General features: G+C 42.3%; 1 protein-coding gene across 3 annotated transcripts in view; it reads right to left on the bottom strand.

Annotated features, from left to right (window-relative positions):
• LOC139537874 (phosphatidylinositol-3,5-bisphosphate 3-phosphatase MTMR4-like) overlaps positions 1 to 17750 on the bottom strand; it is a 106533-nt gene extending 88783 nt beyond the window's left edge. The window contains exon 1 of one of the 3 annotated variants that reach the window (XM_071339731.1): positions 17653 to 17750. The gene's annotated coding sequence lies outside the window, so the exon portion shown is untranslated. Of the gene's footprint in view, positions 1 to 4522; positions 4835 to 17652 lie in introns of those variants that run through there. The other 2 variants (XM_071339733.1, XM_071339732.1) reach the window with 2 other exon arrangements.
• Positions 17751 to 18543: the final 793 nt, after the last annotated feature.

Below are 18543 nucleotides of genomic sequence, written 5' to 3'. Positions count from 1 at the left end.
TATGTACTTAGGGTTGTTGTCCTGTTGGAAGGTGAACCTTCACCCCAATCTGAAGTCCTGAGCAGATCATCACATCTCTCTCTTTACTTTGCTCCGTTCATCTTTCCCCTCAATCCTGACTAGTCTCCCAGTCCCTCCGGCTGAAAAAATCCCCACAGCATGATTCTGCCACCACCATACTTCACCGTATAGATGGTGCCAGGTTTCCTCCAGACGCGACGCATGGCAGTCAGGCCAAAGAGTTCAATGTTGGTTTCATCAGACCAGAGAATCTTGTTTCTCATGGTCTGAGAGTCTTTAGGTGCCTTTTGGCAAACTCCAAGTGGGCTGTCATGTGCCTTTTTACAGAGGAGTGGCTTCCGTCTGGTCACTCTACCATAAAGGCCTGATTGGTGGAGTGCTACAGAGATGGTTGTCCTTCTGGAAGGTTCGCTCATCTCCAAAGAGGAACTCTAGAGCTCTGTCAGAGTGACCATCGGGTTCTTGGTCACCTCCCTGACCAATGCCCTTCTCCCCTGATTGCTCAGTTTGACTGGGCGGCCATCTCTAGGAAGAGTCTCGGTGGTTCCAAACTTCTTCCATTTAAAAATGATGGAGGCCACTGTGTTCTTGGGGACCTTCAATGCTGCAGAAATGTTTTGGTACCCTTCCCCAGATCTGTGCCTTGACACAGTCCTGTCTCGGAGCTCTACGGACAACTCATTTGACCTCAAGGCTTGGTTTTTGCTCTGACATGCACTGTCAACTGTGGGACCTTATATAGACAGGTGTGTGCCTTTCCAAATCATGTCCAATCAATTGAATTTACCACAGGTAGACTCCAATCTAGTTGTAGAAACATCTCAAGGATGATCAATGGAAACAGGATGCACCTGAGCTCAATTTCGAGTCTCATAGCAAAGGCTCTGAATACTTATGTAAAAAAGGTATACATTTTTTAATAAATTTGGAAATAAATCTAGAAACCTGTTTTCGCTTTGTCATTATGGGGTATTGTGTGTAGATCGATAAGGGATTATATATATATATATATATTTTAATCAATTTTAGAACAAGGCAGTAACGAAACAAAATGTGGAAAAAGTCAAGGGGTCTGAATACTTTCCAAATGCAGTGTATGTATGTATGTATGTATGTATGTATGTATGTATGTATGTATGTATGTATGTATGTATGTATGTATGTATGTATGTATGTATGTATGTAATAACTAACAATCATTCAAATAAATATTCTGGATAATTGATTGTTCTGTTTCAGAATAAGAACACAGCATTAGCCGTGGCAAAATGTGTAGAACTTCACAAAAATCACTTAACAGTCAAATTTCTCTCAGTTCCATGGAAAAATGTGTGGAATTCCAGGAAATGTGCTTTAAAAACCAATTCTCTCCGCCGCCAAGATGAGGCCCTCAAATTCCTGCCCAGACCGAATTCAGTCACGCCCAATGGGCTACCCGCTCCCATCCTCCCCCAACACCTAAGCCCCCTTTGAATCCCCCCCCCCAAAAAACCTGCACCAATATATAGCCTAGAGATTAGCCTCTGCAGAGTCCCCAACAACCGGTTGTTCCAGTTTTCAGGTGAAATGGAAAGAGACTTCCTTTATTGGACACTCCATCTTAACTCCTCCTCCACATTTACTGGATTGGTTGAATAGTGCAGAACAGAACCTCCCCCCGCCCACTCTCTCTCTCAAGACCAGTATGTACTTTCAGGTGTTTCTTTTACACTTGCTACGTTAGGTCTAGGCCATACCTACAAGAACCCACACATAGTGGTGATGCTGGTTAAGCTGGCTGCCACAGATAGTAGCTTTGACTAAGAAGGTTGTACTGTCTCGTCAGTCAGTCAGCCAGTCAGTCAGCCAGCCAGCCAGCCAGTGTTTAAAAGGCCTAGGCCCTACCTACAAGAACCCACACATACAGTGACGATGCTGGTTAAGCTGGCTTCCACAGATAGTAGCTTTGACTAATAAGGTTGTACTGTCTCGTCTGCCAGTCAGTCAGTCAGTCAGTCAGCCAGCCAGCCAGTGTTTAAAAGGCCAGACTGGCCTAGTAGACTCCACCAAGACACATGCAGACACACGCGTTCTGAGGCTGCGCCTTCTCTCCCTCCACACGGACCTTGATCCAAGTTGACAAGCCTTCTAATAGGATGAGCAACAATTTACAGTAAAGGGGAAACTGAACAACATTTCTCAAGAGTTGTTACTGGGAACCTTGATCCATGACAGCCTGTGTCTCAGAAATGGTACCATGTTCCCTATATAGAGCACTACTTCTGGACCAGGCCCATAGACAGGTCGGTTGTTCAGCAACGAAACCCACATGTGCTCAAAATTAAAAAAAAACATGAATAGAAAAATAATCTAATGGTGACACCTCGTTGCTCATTTACAAAAGGCACAAAGAAAAACAAGAAACTGAATAAGACATGAGAAACCATGAGAGAACATGGAGAAATCATGAGAAACCATGAAAAAACATGAGAAACCATGAAAAACACAGACGAAATCTCCAATGTTTATTGAAAACATAAATACATTTGCACAAAATGAGCACTTGTGGTCTCTCAAATACATCGTTACAGTTGTCGGTTAGCTAGCTAGTGATTTCTTTGCCAGTTTAGCATAAAACATGACATCGGTCAAAACAAGACAAGGTATCAACAATAAGATGAAACTAGCTAAAACGAGCCACCTACGATTCCCCCTCATGGCAGCTTGTCGTCACTGTTGCCAGTTATCTGCCCATTCAGATTCACTGTTGCCAGTTATCTGCCCATTCAGATTCACTGTTGCCAGTTATCTGCCCATTCAGAATCACTGTTGCCAGTTATCTGCCCATTCAGAATCACTGTTGCCAGTTATCTGCCCATTCAGAATCACTGTTGCCAGTTATCTGCCCATTCAGAATCACTGTTGCCAGTTATCTGCCCATTCAGAATCACTGTTGCCAGTTATCTGCCCATTCAGAATAAACACACCCAGCCAGTCGTAAGGCCAGCCAGCCAGCCAGCCGTAAGGCCACCCACAGTAAACACACCCAGCCAGTCGTAGGCCAGCCACAGAGAGATGACCGGAGGATATTGACACAGGAGGCAGAGGTAAAATGAATTACACAAACAAACTGATCCACCAAAGACCACAATAGTCCCCACAGTGGGTGTTCTGGTTGGGGATAACATCAACGATTAGCCATAGACATAGTAGTAGGTGCCTGGGCTCCAGTGACAAGGACCAAGGCACTTCGATACATGGCATTGCTATGATTTATTAGGTTGATTGATCAGAAGATACGGAGAGTATAGAGGGCCATGAACGAGTGAGTGCTAACAGCTAAATTCTATTAGCCTAGCCTAATTCATTAACGACCGCTCACTACATGGAGTTGCGTAGAACATGCAATAGTCCACGTGTAGCGCAAGTCATTAGCGTTCAGACTGGACATGCATCCTCTATGACAGAATGTCAATCACATGGTAATAAAAAAAAAAACATGTCATTGCTTCAATTAAAATTAATAAAAATGGTTTCCACAGCCCCCCCCCCCCCCCCCAAAAAAAAACATGGGCTATATTGTAAAAAATAATTAAAACATGTAGCTTTTTGGTCTTTAATGTTAGGTTTAAAATCACTTTAACCAACCACACTGCTAACCTTATGCCTAAATCTAACACAATAAAGAAGACTGTACAAATAGGCGTCGTTTATGACAACCTTATTAAGAAAACTTACAATTAAAAACACACACAGAAGTAACCAGTGACCAACAACGTAGTCTATTTGGCTACTACACGCACAGGGTTGGCCGTGAGGAGTGGGCTTTCACAAGTAGCACTCACACACCCCTTTGTTTGTTTAATAAACACATTGTGCGAGAAACAATATTTTAAACATAACAGGCACCAAGTATATCGTTAAATCTGCAATATGTTAAAAAAAAAATTATATAATAATAATTGGCGACCTAACCAAATTCATATAGAAATGTGAGCTATAGATTCTGTTCTATGTCCGCTATTTCTATGCTTACCGTTCTTAAGTTTTGTTTTTGTTCACCAGCTTCAAAAACAGCTTCAAAAACAGACAATATTTTTGGGTTATTGAAAATATATTTCACAGCGGTTTAGATGGTACAATTATTCTCTACATTATACATAGCTTGTTGTCACAAACTGAATATAAGTGAACAATTATTTTTTTTGGGTTGTTGTTGTCATATCGCACCTTTAACATAAGAGCAGTGTGCTTTCCCTCTCTGTCTACAGTAGTAATTAGTCTACTCTGCAGCGGTATTATTACTAGTTGATCGTTCTATTATTAAGTCCAAGGCTTCGTACTGCTTCTCACGGAGCACTACACAAGCTCCTCTCATTGCTCTGTAAAGACTGACACACCCCCCTTCTGCACACTGCACACCAAGTCTTCAAACAAACAGAGAAGGAAAAAAAAAAAAAAAAAAACCTGTGTGTTTCACTACAAACATAATTCCTTCATTCTAAAATCCAGCATTTCTTACCTGAGTGAAGCTGATAAGTAGTGCTTTGTTAAAAACAAAAATGGTTTTGTTAAACTTTCGCCCCCCCCCCACTCCAACGTAAAAGGTGAAGTGAAAGAAGTAGTATGAGGTTCTCCGTCTCCCCAACTCACTCTGGTTGTAATCAGCAGCATGACGTCCCTCCGCTCTCACACCCTCTCTCTCTCTCTCTCACCGTCTCTCTCTCTCACACCGTCTCTCTCTCTCTCTCTCACACACCGTCTCACTCTCACACACCGTCTCTCACACCCTCTCTCTCACACCGTCTCTCTCTCACACACCGTCTCTCTCTCTCTCACACACCGTCTCTCACACCGTCTCTCTCTCTCTCTGTGCTCCTCTCTCTCTCTGTGCTCCTCTCTCTCTCTCTCTCTCTCTGTGCTCCTCTCTCTCTCTCTGTGCTCCTCTCTCTCTCTCTGTGCTCCTCTCTCTCTCTCTGTGCTCCTCTCTCTCTCTCTGTGCTCCTCTCTCTCTCTCTGTGCTCCTCTCTCTCTCTCTCTCTCTCTCTGTGCTCCTCTCTCTCTCTCTCTCTCTCTCTCTCTCTGTGCTCCTCTCTCTCTCTCTCTCTCTCTCTCTCTCTCTCTCTCTCTCTCTCTCTCTCTCTCTCTGTGCTCCTCTCTCTCTCTCTCTCTCTCTCTCTCTCTGTGCTCCTCTCTCTCTCTCTCTCTCTCTGTGCTCCTCTCTCTCTCTATCTCTCTCTCTCTGTGCTCCTCTCTCTCTCTCTCTCTCTCTGTGCTCCTCTCTCTCAATTCAATTCAATTCAATTGACTTTATTGACATGGCAAGTTATTATTACTTACATTGTCAAAGTATACATATCGAAAAATTTAAATAAAATATATATGTATATATATACACAAAATATATATATATTTATATATAAATAAATGGTGGGATTAACAGCAATAATAATAGTAGTAGTGGACATGGGATTACCATTAATAACAGCTACAACAACAATCTCTCTCTCTCTCTCTCTCTGTGCTCCTCTCTCTCTCTCTGTGCTCCTCTCTCTCTCTCTCTGTGCTCCTCTCTCTCTCTGTGCTCCTCTCTCTCTCTCTCTCTCTGTGCTCCTCTCTCTCTCTCTCTCTCTGTGCTCCTCTCTCTCTCTCTCTCTCTGTGCTCCTCTCTCTCTCTCTCTGTGCTCCTCTCTCTCTCTCTGTGCTCCTCTCTCTCTCTCTGTGCTCCTCTCTCTCTCTCTCTCTCTCTCTCTCTCTGTGCTCCTCTCTCTCTCTCTCTCTCTCTCTGTGCTCCTCTCTCTCTCTCTCTCTCTCTCTCTGTGCTCCTCTCTCTCTCTCTCTCTCTCTGTGCTCCTCTCTCTCTCTCTCTGTGCTCCTCTCTCTCTCTCAATTTCAATTCAATTCAAGGGGCTTTATTGGCATGGGAAACATGTGTTAACATTGCCAAAGCAAGTGAGGTAGGTAATATACAAAAGTCAAATAAACAATAAAAATGAACAGTAAACATTACACATACAGAAGTTTCAAAACAATAAAGACATTACAAATGTCATATTATATATATGCAGTGTTGTAACAATGTACAAATGGTTAAAGCACACAAGTTAAAATAAATAAACATAAATATGGGTTGTATTTACAGTGGTGTTTGTTCTTCACTGGTTGCCCTTTTCTTGTGGCAACAGGTCACAAATCTTGCTGCTGTGATGGCACACTGTGGAATTTCACCCAGTAGATATGGGAGTTTATCAAAATTGGATTTGTTTTCGAATTCTTTGTGGATCTGTGTAATCTGAGGGAAATATGTCTCTCTAATATGGTCATACATTGGGCAGGAGGTTAGGAAGTGCAGCTCAGTTTCCACCTCATTTTGTGGGCAGTGTGCACATAGCCTGTCTTCTCTTGAGAGCCATGTCTGCCTACGGCGGCCTTTCTCAATAGCAAGGCTATGCTCACTGAGTCTGTACATAGTCAAAGCTTTCCTTAAGTTTGGGTCAGTCACAGTGGTCAGGTATTCTGCCACTGTGTACTCTCTGTTTAGGGCCAAATAGCATTCTAGTTTGCTCTGTTTTTTTGTTAATTCTTTCCAATGTGTCAAGTAATTATCTTTTTGTTTTCTCATGATTTGGTTGGGTCTAATTGTGCTGTTGTCCTGGGGCTCTGTGGGGTGTGTTTGTGTTTGTGAACAGAGCCCTAGGACCAGCTTGCTTAGGGGACTCTTCTCCAGGTTCATCTCTCTGTAGGTGATGGCTTTGTTATGGAAGGTTTGGGAATCGCTTCCTTTTAGGTGGTTGTAGAATTTAACGGCTCTTTTCTGGATTTTGATAATTAGTGGGTATCGGCCTAATTCTGCTCTGCATGCATTATTTGGTGTTCTACGTTGTACACGGAGGATATTTTTGCAGAATTCTGCATGCAGAGTCTCAATTTGGTGTTTGTCCCATTTTGTGAAATCTTGGTTGGTGAGCGGATAAGTAGTGGGTCTCTCTCTCTCTCTCTCTCTGTGCTTCTCTCTCTCTCTCTCTCTCTCTCTCTCTCTCTCTCTGTGCTCCTCTCTCTCTCTCTCTCTCTCTGTGTGCTCCTCTCTCTCTCTCTCTCTCTCTGTGCTCCTCTCTCTCTCTCTCTCTCTCTGTGCTCCTCTCTCTCTCTCTCTGTGCTCCTCTCTCTCTCTCTCTCTCTCTCTGTGCTCCTCTCTCAATTCAATTCAATTCAATTGACTTTATTGACATGGCAAGTTATTATTACTTACATTGTCAAAGTATACATATCGAAAAATTTAACTCTCTCTCTCTCTCTCTCTCTGTGCTCCTCTCTCTCTCTCTCTGTGCTCCTCTCTCTTCTCTCTCTCTCTCTGTGCTCCTCTCTCTCTCTCTCTCTGTGCTCCTCTCTCTCTCCCTCCTTCTCGTTCTGACCATGTGAAGGGATCTTTTCTATAGGTAGGGCCCTAGAAAGTCTGCGATGAGAACGCGCACGGAATACAGAGATAAAAACAGAATTCAACTATATGTTTTATTGAACTTAGTAGGAAATCAACTTAACGTATTGAACTTATAAAAAATAAATGTAATAGCCAAAGCTGTCTCAAAAGGCAATGGCGTGGAAAATGCCCCACCCCTGTTTGTCTACCACTGAGTGTAGACACTAGCGAAGATACTAATGACAACCATTTTACGACAGAAAGGCTTTCTCCAAAAACCTTAATTCAAACGTTAAAGCTGCGATATGTATCTTTATGGGTGACCCGATTAAATTCCCATAGAAGTGGGAGTCCTCATTGAAAGATGAATAATGCTTTTGAATATTGTAGAACTGTGTGTTATAGATCTGTCATTCTCATTGAAAGCAAGTCTAAGAAGCGGTAGATGTGTTCTGTGGGCCATTTCTACACTTCACGTTCTTATGTTACGTTTTTGCGTCATTTATTTCCGTGTTTTTGAAATCCTGCTACAGAAACACAGCTAACCATGCAAGTATCCTTCAATTAAAAAAAGGGTATCTACACCCCAAAAATAACATTTTATGATTTTCCCCCCAGACCTCCAAAAGTGGTCTCCTGATGTGGTTTAAGCATTGTTGTGGACTTTAAACATCCAATTTTGTTGTTTTTCTATTATTATAATTTTTTTAATTAAGTGTGATTTTGAGAGCGAAAACCTGAAAAAAAAAACAAAAAAAACAGAAAACTGAATTTGAGAGAAAAAAATTAAAACGGAACGAGGCATTTTTCCCCCCTGATTTTTATTGTGCCTGAACTAGGGCACAACCCGTCTCGGTTTCACCAACCTCGGCTCCGCCTAAACAAAACCAGTAGCCTATACCAGTAAAAACCAGTCTCCTTGCTATACAAATCCTAATCTATGAAGGTAACCCAACAACAGAACCTTTCAAGTAACCTTTAGGCCAACAGAATAGCCTAAACTTTGATAAAAACAAGCCAGTAATTCACTGACTAGTAAGTGACTACTAAATCTGGGTCAAAATGTGGGTCAAAGGCGGAAGGGCGCCTTTCATCCACAAATAATTAAAATGGAGGAATGGAATTCCTAAACATGACTCAACAGCTTATGAAAGTTCAGTGGAATTTTGATTTAGAATGTGTGTGCTTATCACACCGGAAAAAAATAAAGTTTAGGTACTAATCTCTACTGACGTTCCAGTTACCACACCCTCTCTGCTGTAAAGCAGGTTGCTGCATGTCAAACCTCTTTTGACAGCACTGACAATACAGTAGAATTTCACACAGAGAGCATTTCCCCGACAGCCAACATGACGACAACCAATCATTACTAACATTGGTTTTACTCATCTTACCTTATTACATGGTAAACTCCAAAACTTGTATAATTGGACTGACAGGATAACATCTCACAAATGACCATTAGCATTGCTGGGAACTCACGATTAATAGTGGGCACAGTAAAACAACTCTGCTGAATATATTTTTTTGCAGGGCTTGCAAACCCATTACAGACTACAAAAGGAAAGCACAGCCGAGAGCTGCCCAGTGACACGAGCCTACCAGACAAATAACACTGAAACATGCATGAGAGCACCAGCTGTTCCGGAAAACTGTGTGATCACGCTCTCCGCAGCCGATGTGAGTAAGACCTTTAAACAGGTCAACATTCACAAGGCCGCAGGGCCAGACGGATTACCAGGACGTGTACTCTGAGCATGCGCTGACCAACTGGCAAGTGTCTTCACTGACATTTTCAACCTCTCCGAGTGTGTAATACCAACATGTTTTAAGCAGACCACCAAAGTCCCTGTGCCCAAGAACACTAAGGTAACCTGCCTAAATGACTATCGACCTGTAGCACTCACGTCTGTAGCCATGAGGTATTTTGAAAAGCTGGTCATGGCTCACATCAACATCATTAAGTTTGCCGATGACACAACAGTGTAGGCCTGATCAACGACAAGACAGCCTATAGGGAGGTCAGAGACCTGGCCGTCTGGTGCCAGGACAACAACCTCTCCCTCAACGTGATCAAAACAAAGGAGATGATTGTGGACTACAAGAAAGAGGACCGAGCACGCCCCCATTCTTGTCGACGGAGCTGTAGTGGAGCAGGTTGAGAGCTTCAAGTTCCTTGGTGTCCACATCCCCAACAAACTAACATGGTCCAAACACACAAAGACAGTCGTGAAGAGGGCACGACAAAGCCTATTCCCCTTCAGGAGACTGAAAAGATTTGACATGGGTCCTCAGATCCTCAAAAGGTTCTACAGCTGCACAATCGAGAGCATCCTGACGGGTTGCATCACTGCCTGGTATGGCAACTGCTCGGCCTTCGGCCCGCAAGGCAGTACAGAGGGTAGTGCGTATGGCCCAGTACATCACTGGGGCCAAGCATCCTGCCATCCAGGACTTCTATACCAGGCGGTGTCAGAGGAAGGCCCTAAAAATGGTCAGTCTATGACTAGCCACACTAGTCATAGACTGGTTCTCTCTGCTACCGCACGGCAAGCGGTACCGAAGCGCCAAGTCTAGGTCCAAGAGGATTCTAAACCAATTCTACCCCCAAGCCATAAGACTCCTGAACACCTAATCAAATGGCTACCCAGACTATTTGCATTGCCTCCCACCCACCCACGCTGCTGCTACTCTGTTGTTATCATCTATGCATAGTCACTTAAATAACTCTACATATTACCTCAATTACCTCTAACTGGTTCCCCCGCACATTGACTCTGTACCGGTACCCCCTGTATATAGCCTCGCTATTGTTATTTACTGCTGCTCTTTAATTACTTGTTACTCTTATTTGTATTTTTTTTTATTTTATTTAAACTGTATTGTGGGTTAGGGACTCGTAAGTAAGCATTTCACTGTAAGTATTCGGCACGTGTGACTAATAAAATTTGATTTCATAGTTTTGATGTCTTCACTATTATTCTACAATGTAGAAAATAGTTTAAAAAATTAAGAAAACCCTCTTGCATGAGTAAGTGTCCCAAACTTTTGACCGGTACAAAAAAATAAACTGAACTCATGCATCAATCGCATATTTGCCAGGAAGCATTTGACCCCAGTAGTATATATTACAGTGTAGTCCAAAGCAACTACTGCTCAGAACAGATGAGTCATGTTACACTGTACTCCAGACAGGGCCTGATGAAACATCTATTCATGGGACAGACAGCCTATAGGCTCCTGCTAGCCTATAGGCTCCTGCTAGCCTATAGGCTCCTGCTAGCCTATAGGCTCCTGCTAGCCTATAGGCTCCTGCTAGCCTATAGGCTCCTGCTAGCCTATAGACTCCTGCTAGCCTATAGGCTCCTGCTAGTCTATAGGCTCCTGCTAGTCTATAGGCTCCTGCTAGTCTATAGGCTCCTGCTAGTCTATAGGCTCCTGCTAGACTACAGGCTCCTGCTAGACTATAGGCTCCTGCTAGTCTATAGGCTCCTGCTAGTCTATAGGCTCCTGCTAGTCTATAGGCTCCTGCTAGTCTATAGGCTCCTGCTAGCCTATAATGCAGTAAAACATTGACTCTCCCATCCTTATACTGCAAAAATTAAATAAACTAAATGTCAGTAGATAAATGGCCACATCTATATATAAAAAAAAGACCAACTAGCTTTGGATTGTAAAGGGTTATAAATGCCAGTGAAATAACCTGCCTAGCAACCTAGGCCTACTCTAAAAACAAGGAGCCCAGGGCCTATATTGTCAACATTAGTAAGAAAGATTGGGTTACTGCATCTTCATATACAAACAAGCATCCTGACCGCAAGAAATCTACACAAAACTTGTTTTGTTTTATTTTCCACGGGGAGTTTTCTGAAAGAATCATTTCAGTGGCTGGTGAATCACCCGGAAAAGTCGGAGCGGACTGGTGGCCTTACAAAAACGATCCATTGATAAAAAAATGTATATATATATATATATATATATATATATATAAAATCAGTCACATAATCCATCTGAAACAACAGTAGCAACAATTTTTGGTACCGCCATAGACAATGTAACAAAATAATAAAAAATGTATGTATATATTATTATCAGTTGGAAATGTATGCTACACTGGAACAAGTATCGGAGGGACTTTTCACAGAATGGAGACAAAATATTCTTCTCTGCTGTTGTGGGATTTACCCTGGCCTAGAAAATACTTTCTGTAACTAAAAACTGTTCCAAAGGGGTCAGACTAACATTTTCACTTCTTCATTTACAGGAAAGCATAACAAGTTAGTTTCACTTCTAAATCTGAAGTAGGCATCTGTAAATAAGCCGTAACTTCTTCTTTATCCATATTATTCTGGGATCATGCTCAGTCCTTCAAGGAGCTCAACCAACAGTATTTCACATAAACATTATCTTTAGTCCAGTCACACACACACACACACAGCACTCCCTGTCATCACACATCAACACCCAGGTCAAAGTTCACCATGCACTGATAACAGACAGAAATTGCAATGTTTTTGAGCAATTATGTAGCTAGTTAAGTCCTGTCCAGCACGAGATATGGGCCGGAAGGAGGAATAGAATCTCTCAGAGCCCAAACAAATAAATGTGTGTGTCGAAGGGCAGAGTGGTGGGCAGAGTGGTGGGCAGAGTGGTGGGCAGAGTGGTGGGCAGAGTGGAGGGCAGAGTGGAGGGCAGAGTGGAGGGCAGAGCGGTGGGCAGACTGGTGGGCAGAGCGGTGGGCAGAGAGGAGGGCAGAGCGGTGGGCAGAGCGGTGGGCAGAGCGGAGGGCAGAGCGGAGGGCAGAGCGGAGGGCAGAGCGGTGGGCAGAGCAGTGGGCAGAGCGGAGGGCAGAGCGGTGGGCAGAGCGGTGGGCAGAGCAGTGAGCAGAGTGGTGGGCAGAGCGGTGGGCAGAGCGGTGGGGGGAAATATTCAAAAACACAGTGATACAAGTAGTAAAACAATTACTAAACCTATACAGTTCTCGTCTCCCACGCCAATATTATTGATAACATTATTTAAAGCTGCACTTTAGTCGCATACATTCACACAAGCTGATCGTTAGAGTTCACGTGACATTCTCTTGACTGTTGCCATGACATGAGGTGGGTGGGTGGGTGGGTGGGTGGCTAGCTACTATTTGATTTTCGTTCTCTCAACATTTTAGGCTAGGCGATTTAAAATTAGAGGTTGACCGATTAATCGGCAGGGCCGATTTCAAGTTTCCATAACAATCTGTAATTAGCATTTTTGGAATGCCGATTATGTCCGATTACATTGCACTCCATGAGGAGACTGTGTGGCAGGCTGACCCTCTGTTACGCGAGTGCAGCAAGGAGCCAAGGTAAGTTGCTAGCTAGCATTAAACTTATCTTATAAAAAAAACAATCAATCTTAACATAATCACTAGTTAACTACACATGGTTGATGATATTACTAGTTTATCTAGCTTGTCCTGCGTTGCATATAATCAATGCGGTGCCTGTTAATTTATCATCGAATCACAGCCTACTTCGCCAAACGGGTGATGATTTAACAGGCGAATTCACAAAAAAAAGCACTGTCGTTGCACCAATGTACCTAACCATAAACATCAATGCCTTTCTTAAAATCAATACACAAGTATATTAAACCTGTATATCTAGTTAAAATAAATTCATGTTAGCAGGCAATATTAACTAGGGAAATTGTGTCACTTCTCTTCCGTTCTGTGCAAGCAGAGTCAGGGTATATGCAGCAGTTTGGGCCGCCTGGCTCGTTGCGAACTGTGTGAAGACCATTTCTTGCTAACAAAGACCATAATTAATTTTCCAGAATTTTACATAATTATGACATAACATTGAATGTTGTGCAATGTAACAGCAATATTTAGACTTATTGATGCCACTCGTTTGATAAAATATGGAACGGTTCTGTATTTCACTGAAAGAGTAACAGTTTTGTTTTCTAAATGATAGTTTCCGGATTTGACCATATTACAGACATTATTTTAACAGTTTTAGAAACTTTAGAGTGTTTTCTATCTAAATCTACCAATTATATGGATATCCTAGCTTCTGGGCCTGAGTAGCAGGCAGGTTACTTTGGGCATGCTTTTCATCCAGACGTGAAAATACTGCCCCCTATCCCAAACAGGTTAATGACAAAAGGCTCGTATTTCTGTGTTTATTATATTATAATTAAGTCTATGATTTTATATTTGATAGAGCAGTCTGACTGAGCGGTGGTAGGCAGCAGCAGGCTCGTAAGAATTCATTCAAACAGCACTTTACTACGTTTGCAATGCTTGAAGCACAGCGCTGTTTATGACTTCAAGCCGATCAACTCCCGAGATAAGGCTGGCAATACTATAATGCCTATAAGAACATCCAATAGTCAAAGGTAAATGAAATACAAACGGTGGAGAGAGAAATAGTCCTATAATTCCTAATAATAACTACAACCTAAAACTTCTTACCTGGGAATATTGAACCACCAGCTTTCATATGTTCTCATGTTCTGAGCAAGGAACTTAAACGTTAGCTTTCTTACATGGCACATATTGCCCTTTTACTTTCTTCTCCAACACTTTGTTTTTGCATTATTTAAACCAAATTGAACATGTTTCATTATTTATTTGAGACTAAATTGATTTTATTGATGTATTATATTAAGGTAAAATAAAAGTGTTCATTCAGTATTGTTGTAATTGACATCATTACAAATATATATTTAAAAAAAAATATTAATATATATATATATTTTTTAATATATATAAAAAGAAATCAGCCAATTAATCATTATGAGGTTTTTTTGGTCCTCCAATAATCTGTATCGGTGTTGAAAAATCATAAATCGGTCGACCTCTATTTAAAATAGCTTCAAAACATGTCTATGGGCTATTCAAAGAGTAGTGTGACCTGTAACAGGATCAGAGCCATCAATAAAGCCCCGCATAACGCAGCAGGTATGTTGTATACCACACGAGGGAAAGAGGCCCGAGGCTACACATGGGGGGGGGGGGGGGGGGGTGGAGCAGAGGGCACGACTCGCACGTATGACACCAGCATCTATAGGTAACTGCCAAAATAAAGGAACCGCCAACATAAAGTAGTCTTCATAGGGCGTTGGGCAACCACGAGTCAGAACATGCCCCTTGAAATAGATTCAACAACTGTTCTGGAACTCTATTGGAGGGCTGTGACACCATTCTTCCATCATTTTGTTGTCTTGTTGACAGTGGTGGGAAAACGCCGTCTCAGGCGCCGCTCCAGAATCTCCCATAAGTGTTCAATTGGGTTTGAGATCTGGTGACTGAGACGGCCGTGGCATATGGCTAACATCGTTTTCATGCTCATCAAACTCATTCAGTGACCCTGTGGATGGGGACATTGTCACTTTATGGGGGGCATAGCCATGGTATCCCCGAGCTATACGTGACCCTAAGCATGATGGGATGTTAACTGCCTAATTAACTCAAGAACCACACCTGTGTAGAAGGACTTGCTTTCAATATTCTTTGTATCCCTCATTTACTGAAATGTTTCCTTTACTTTGGAAGTTACCTGGGGTGCGTTCATTACAGACAACCATTTAAGAACCAAAATGGAAGCAGAGCAAAACAAAAGTTTATATTGGTCTGCTGGCAGAAGAAATATGGCCAGAGAAGCAGGAGATTGAAATTCACTCAACTTTATAGACTTTTTCCCTGTTAACACTATCAACGTTTCCCTTTACTATGGCAATTGTGATCGAATCAACGCAATATTAGCAACTTAAAATTAAACATTGAGACAAAACAAACTATGTAAGTACGCAAGAGATTTTGTTGTACGCGGAACGCATCGGAGTAGGATTCTATTGCATTGACAGCCTATACTCTACACAGACCGGTGCGCCATAACCAATCAGAGCTGTACATTTGTTTATATCCTTCGCTAGTTAGTGAGTTATTAGCCCAGTTATAGATCATTTGTAGTCAGCAATGGGGGAGTGATTGCTTTCTGGAAGACCACAAAACGTGTGCATTTCTAGACATCTTTAAAAAGTGAGTCAGGTAAAATATATATATTTTTTGTCTTAAAGGGGCAGTGTTGTATTTGGAGACACCCATTGAATAAGCTAAGTAGCCAATGAGCACAGGGTAGCATAATATGTCAGATTCTCTCTAATAAATGGTATGGGAATAATGATGCGTTTTATTTCGTAAAGTGGTTTCTTGCATCAAAACATTTTCAGTCACATCCTTGTCTGAAGGACAAGTGGATAAACAAGCTAATGTCAAGCCCTGCATGATTTTTTCAAAAGTCTCATGGAATGTAGGCCTACATTGGGGTGGCAGGGAGCCTAGTGGTTAGAGTGTAGAGGCGGTAGGTAGCCTAGTGGTTAGAGTGTAGAGGCGGTAGGTAGCCTAGTGGTTAGAGTGTTGGGTCAGTAACCGAAAGGTTGCTAGATCGAATCCCCGAGCTGACAAGGAAAATAAATCTGTCATTCTGCCCCTGAACAAGGCAGTTGGCCTAGGAACAATGGGTTGTCATTGAAAATAAGAATTTGTTCTTAACTGACTTGCCTAGTTAAATAAAATGTAAAAACTAAATACAACATTGGCTGAACGATAGAACAGCTATTTCCATGTTCAAATGTTACGGGATGTATTTTCTCCATTTGTTTTTGATGGTAGGCTACTCTGGTAGGCGTAACTTATGATCAAATAGCCACAGTGGCATCCTGTTAAAACTAACTTAAAGTAGGCACAGCCTCTGTTCACAGTAAACACACGACAGAAGTTGCACAGAATTTTCACAACGTTCAAGTTTGCCCTTAGCAGACCTGAAATTTGCTCAGTGGCGAAAAACATTTGTGACCATTGGGTAGGTCCCTCCCCGTTTCATTCAATAAACGTTTTGTAACTGAATTGGCGGAATGAATAGACCCCGTAAGTAGCTATACTCCCTTGTCATTTATGGTTTATCCCATGTGTAACTCTGTGTTGTTGTTTTTGTCACACTGCTTTGTTTTATCTTGGTCAGGTCGCAGTTGTAAATGAGAACTTGTTCTCAACTGGCCTACCTGGTTAAATAAAGGTGAAATAAAAAATTAAACATTTTTAAAAATGGTACACTCAGAAATTCACAAAAGAACTGATGAATTTACGAACGTGCAACACACCCGTTGAATATGACCATCGTCAGCAAAATATTATAATACATTTGCCAGCAACACAGTCAGTCACCAACGCTCTTGACAACATTAAAAACAGCCTAACCAGCTCTGCTAGGATCAGAGACAGGTGTTCTCTCATTTGTGTCTGACATAAATAATTATCTAAACTTTTTCGCAAAACAGAAAGCAGATTATTCCGTAGATTTTCCCATTCGTCCTAGACTATGGCAACATCTATATGAACGCAGCGGCTACTTATTTAAAACTGTTAAAAGCAGTTTATCACAGCGCACATCGGCGCATGTTCTGCGGCGCATGTGACAAATAAAATTTGATTTGATTTATTATGGGCAACAATTTTAGTACTCATCACTGCATTCTCTACCAGAAAGTTGGTTGGCCCTCTTTCACATAGGTAAATACATTGCTGTTCTCATTTATAAAATAAAGGTGTTCAAAAATAAATCATAATCATAAAAGTAGCTAGCAAGTTAGGCAACTTCAGCCAGCCAACGCTCAGATCAACCCCAGTCCTCCGCCAAAGCGTCCAGTAGGCGCTCTGAACGATCCGAGGGCGAAATGGTCTGAATTTAATTTAAGAAGTTTAAGAAGACAACATTTTGACAACTCTCTGAATTAACGAGCGACCCAGAGAACCCACTCTTGACACACTGGAGACAATTTACGAACACACCCTTTGATAGGATCAGAGAAGCTTGGTACTACAAAGCTTATACAAAACACGCTAAACAGTACCGTTTGACAGCTAAATACCTAGTTCACTAATGTAGGTAGATAACCAAACAGGTGCAACAATACGGAAATGGTGAAAACGAGGAGCTGGCTTTCCTTAGCCGAGGTTGACGAGCTAACTGTTAACGTTAGTGAGAGTAGTGATACCCCATCAAACACACCGGCTGCTAGGAGGGGGAGGCGGCTCGAGGTCTACTGGACTGGTCTAGCTAAACACACTGGTAAATGTAAAAATATTGGTAATAAACAGCATATCTCGCAGCAGCCGTTCAACATAATACACACCATTTAAAAAATGTACATGTTGGTTTATTTTTTTAAATACAATCGGGTTAGCTACTCACTCAGAAAGAATCAGCTGATACAACGGTGACTCAGTAGACTACACGACTTCCGCATTCACGAGCGATGACCTATGTTTGGACCAATCAGCGAAAGTAAAGCATGCATTTGAACCAATGGTCATAGAGAATCCATACCCAATAACTGCGGAATAGCCAATGAAAGTTTATGACAGGTAAATGCGCGGTTGTGTAGCCGCGTCAATGGCGTGCACACACCCACACCAAAGCCAATCAAGACAGATCGGTGCCTCTAGAATGGGTGGATTCGATTAGGACATGGTCCGTAATATGAACGGGCAACAGCGGTGGTGAGGGAGGAGTGCCGATCTAAAATGGAACAGTGATCTACGCCACTTGATCATGAGTCAACATGGTGCATCGCCCAGAAACATACATCTCTTTTCCATAAAATATATGTTTTAATTTTCTAACTATTTGTCATTGGGAAGGCAGATTAAGCAATAATTGTTGCATGTGAAAATACACAATTACTCCGCGTGCTTAATTACATCACTTTTGTTTTGAGCAGACTTCACCGTGGGCGTTGAACGGGGCACCTGGCTCACGCCCGGGAGGCAGCCCGATTCCCAAGACGAATGCATTCAACTTTCACCTGGTACAAAACAAGTCTACCCGGGCACGGTGGCCATATTAATCGAATTCCCTCAATGTTGCTGGCAATCGCGCGGCATCAGAGGCGGCGGTGCCTGTGGGCGGTATTCTAGTGAAATGAGGGACCAATAGAAAATCACAGCGCGGCACAAACTGATCACATGCTATGGCGCGTCATTGGGAGCGTTGTTAAAGCGGTCGTGACTCAATTTGAAATCTATTGCGTCTAAAAACGTTCGTGCTCTTATCTGAGCTGACTATAGTAAACTCCGGGTGCGT

Source organism: Salvelinus alpinus, chromosome 13 (genome assembly GCF_045679555.1).
Source record: "Salvelinus alpinus chromosome 13, SLU_Salpinus.1, whole genome shotgun sequence".
NCBI lineage: Eukaryota > Metazoa > Chordata > Actinopteri > Salmoniformes > Salmonidae > Salvelinus > Salvelinus alpinus.
Note: the sequence above shows the minus strand (reverse complement) of the source record. Positions and strands in the feature narration are given on the sequence as shown.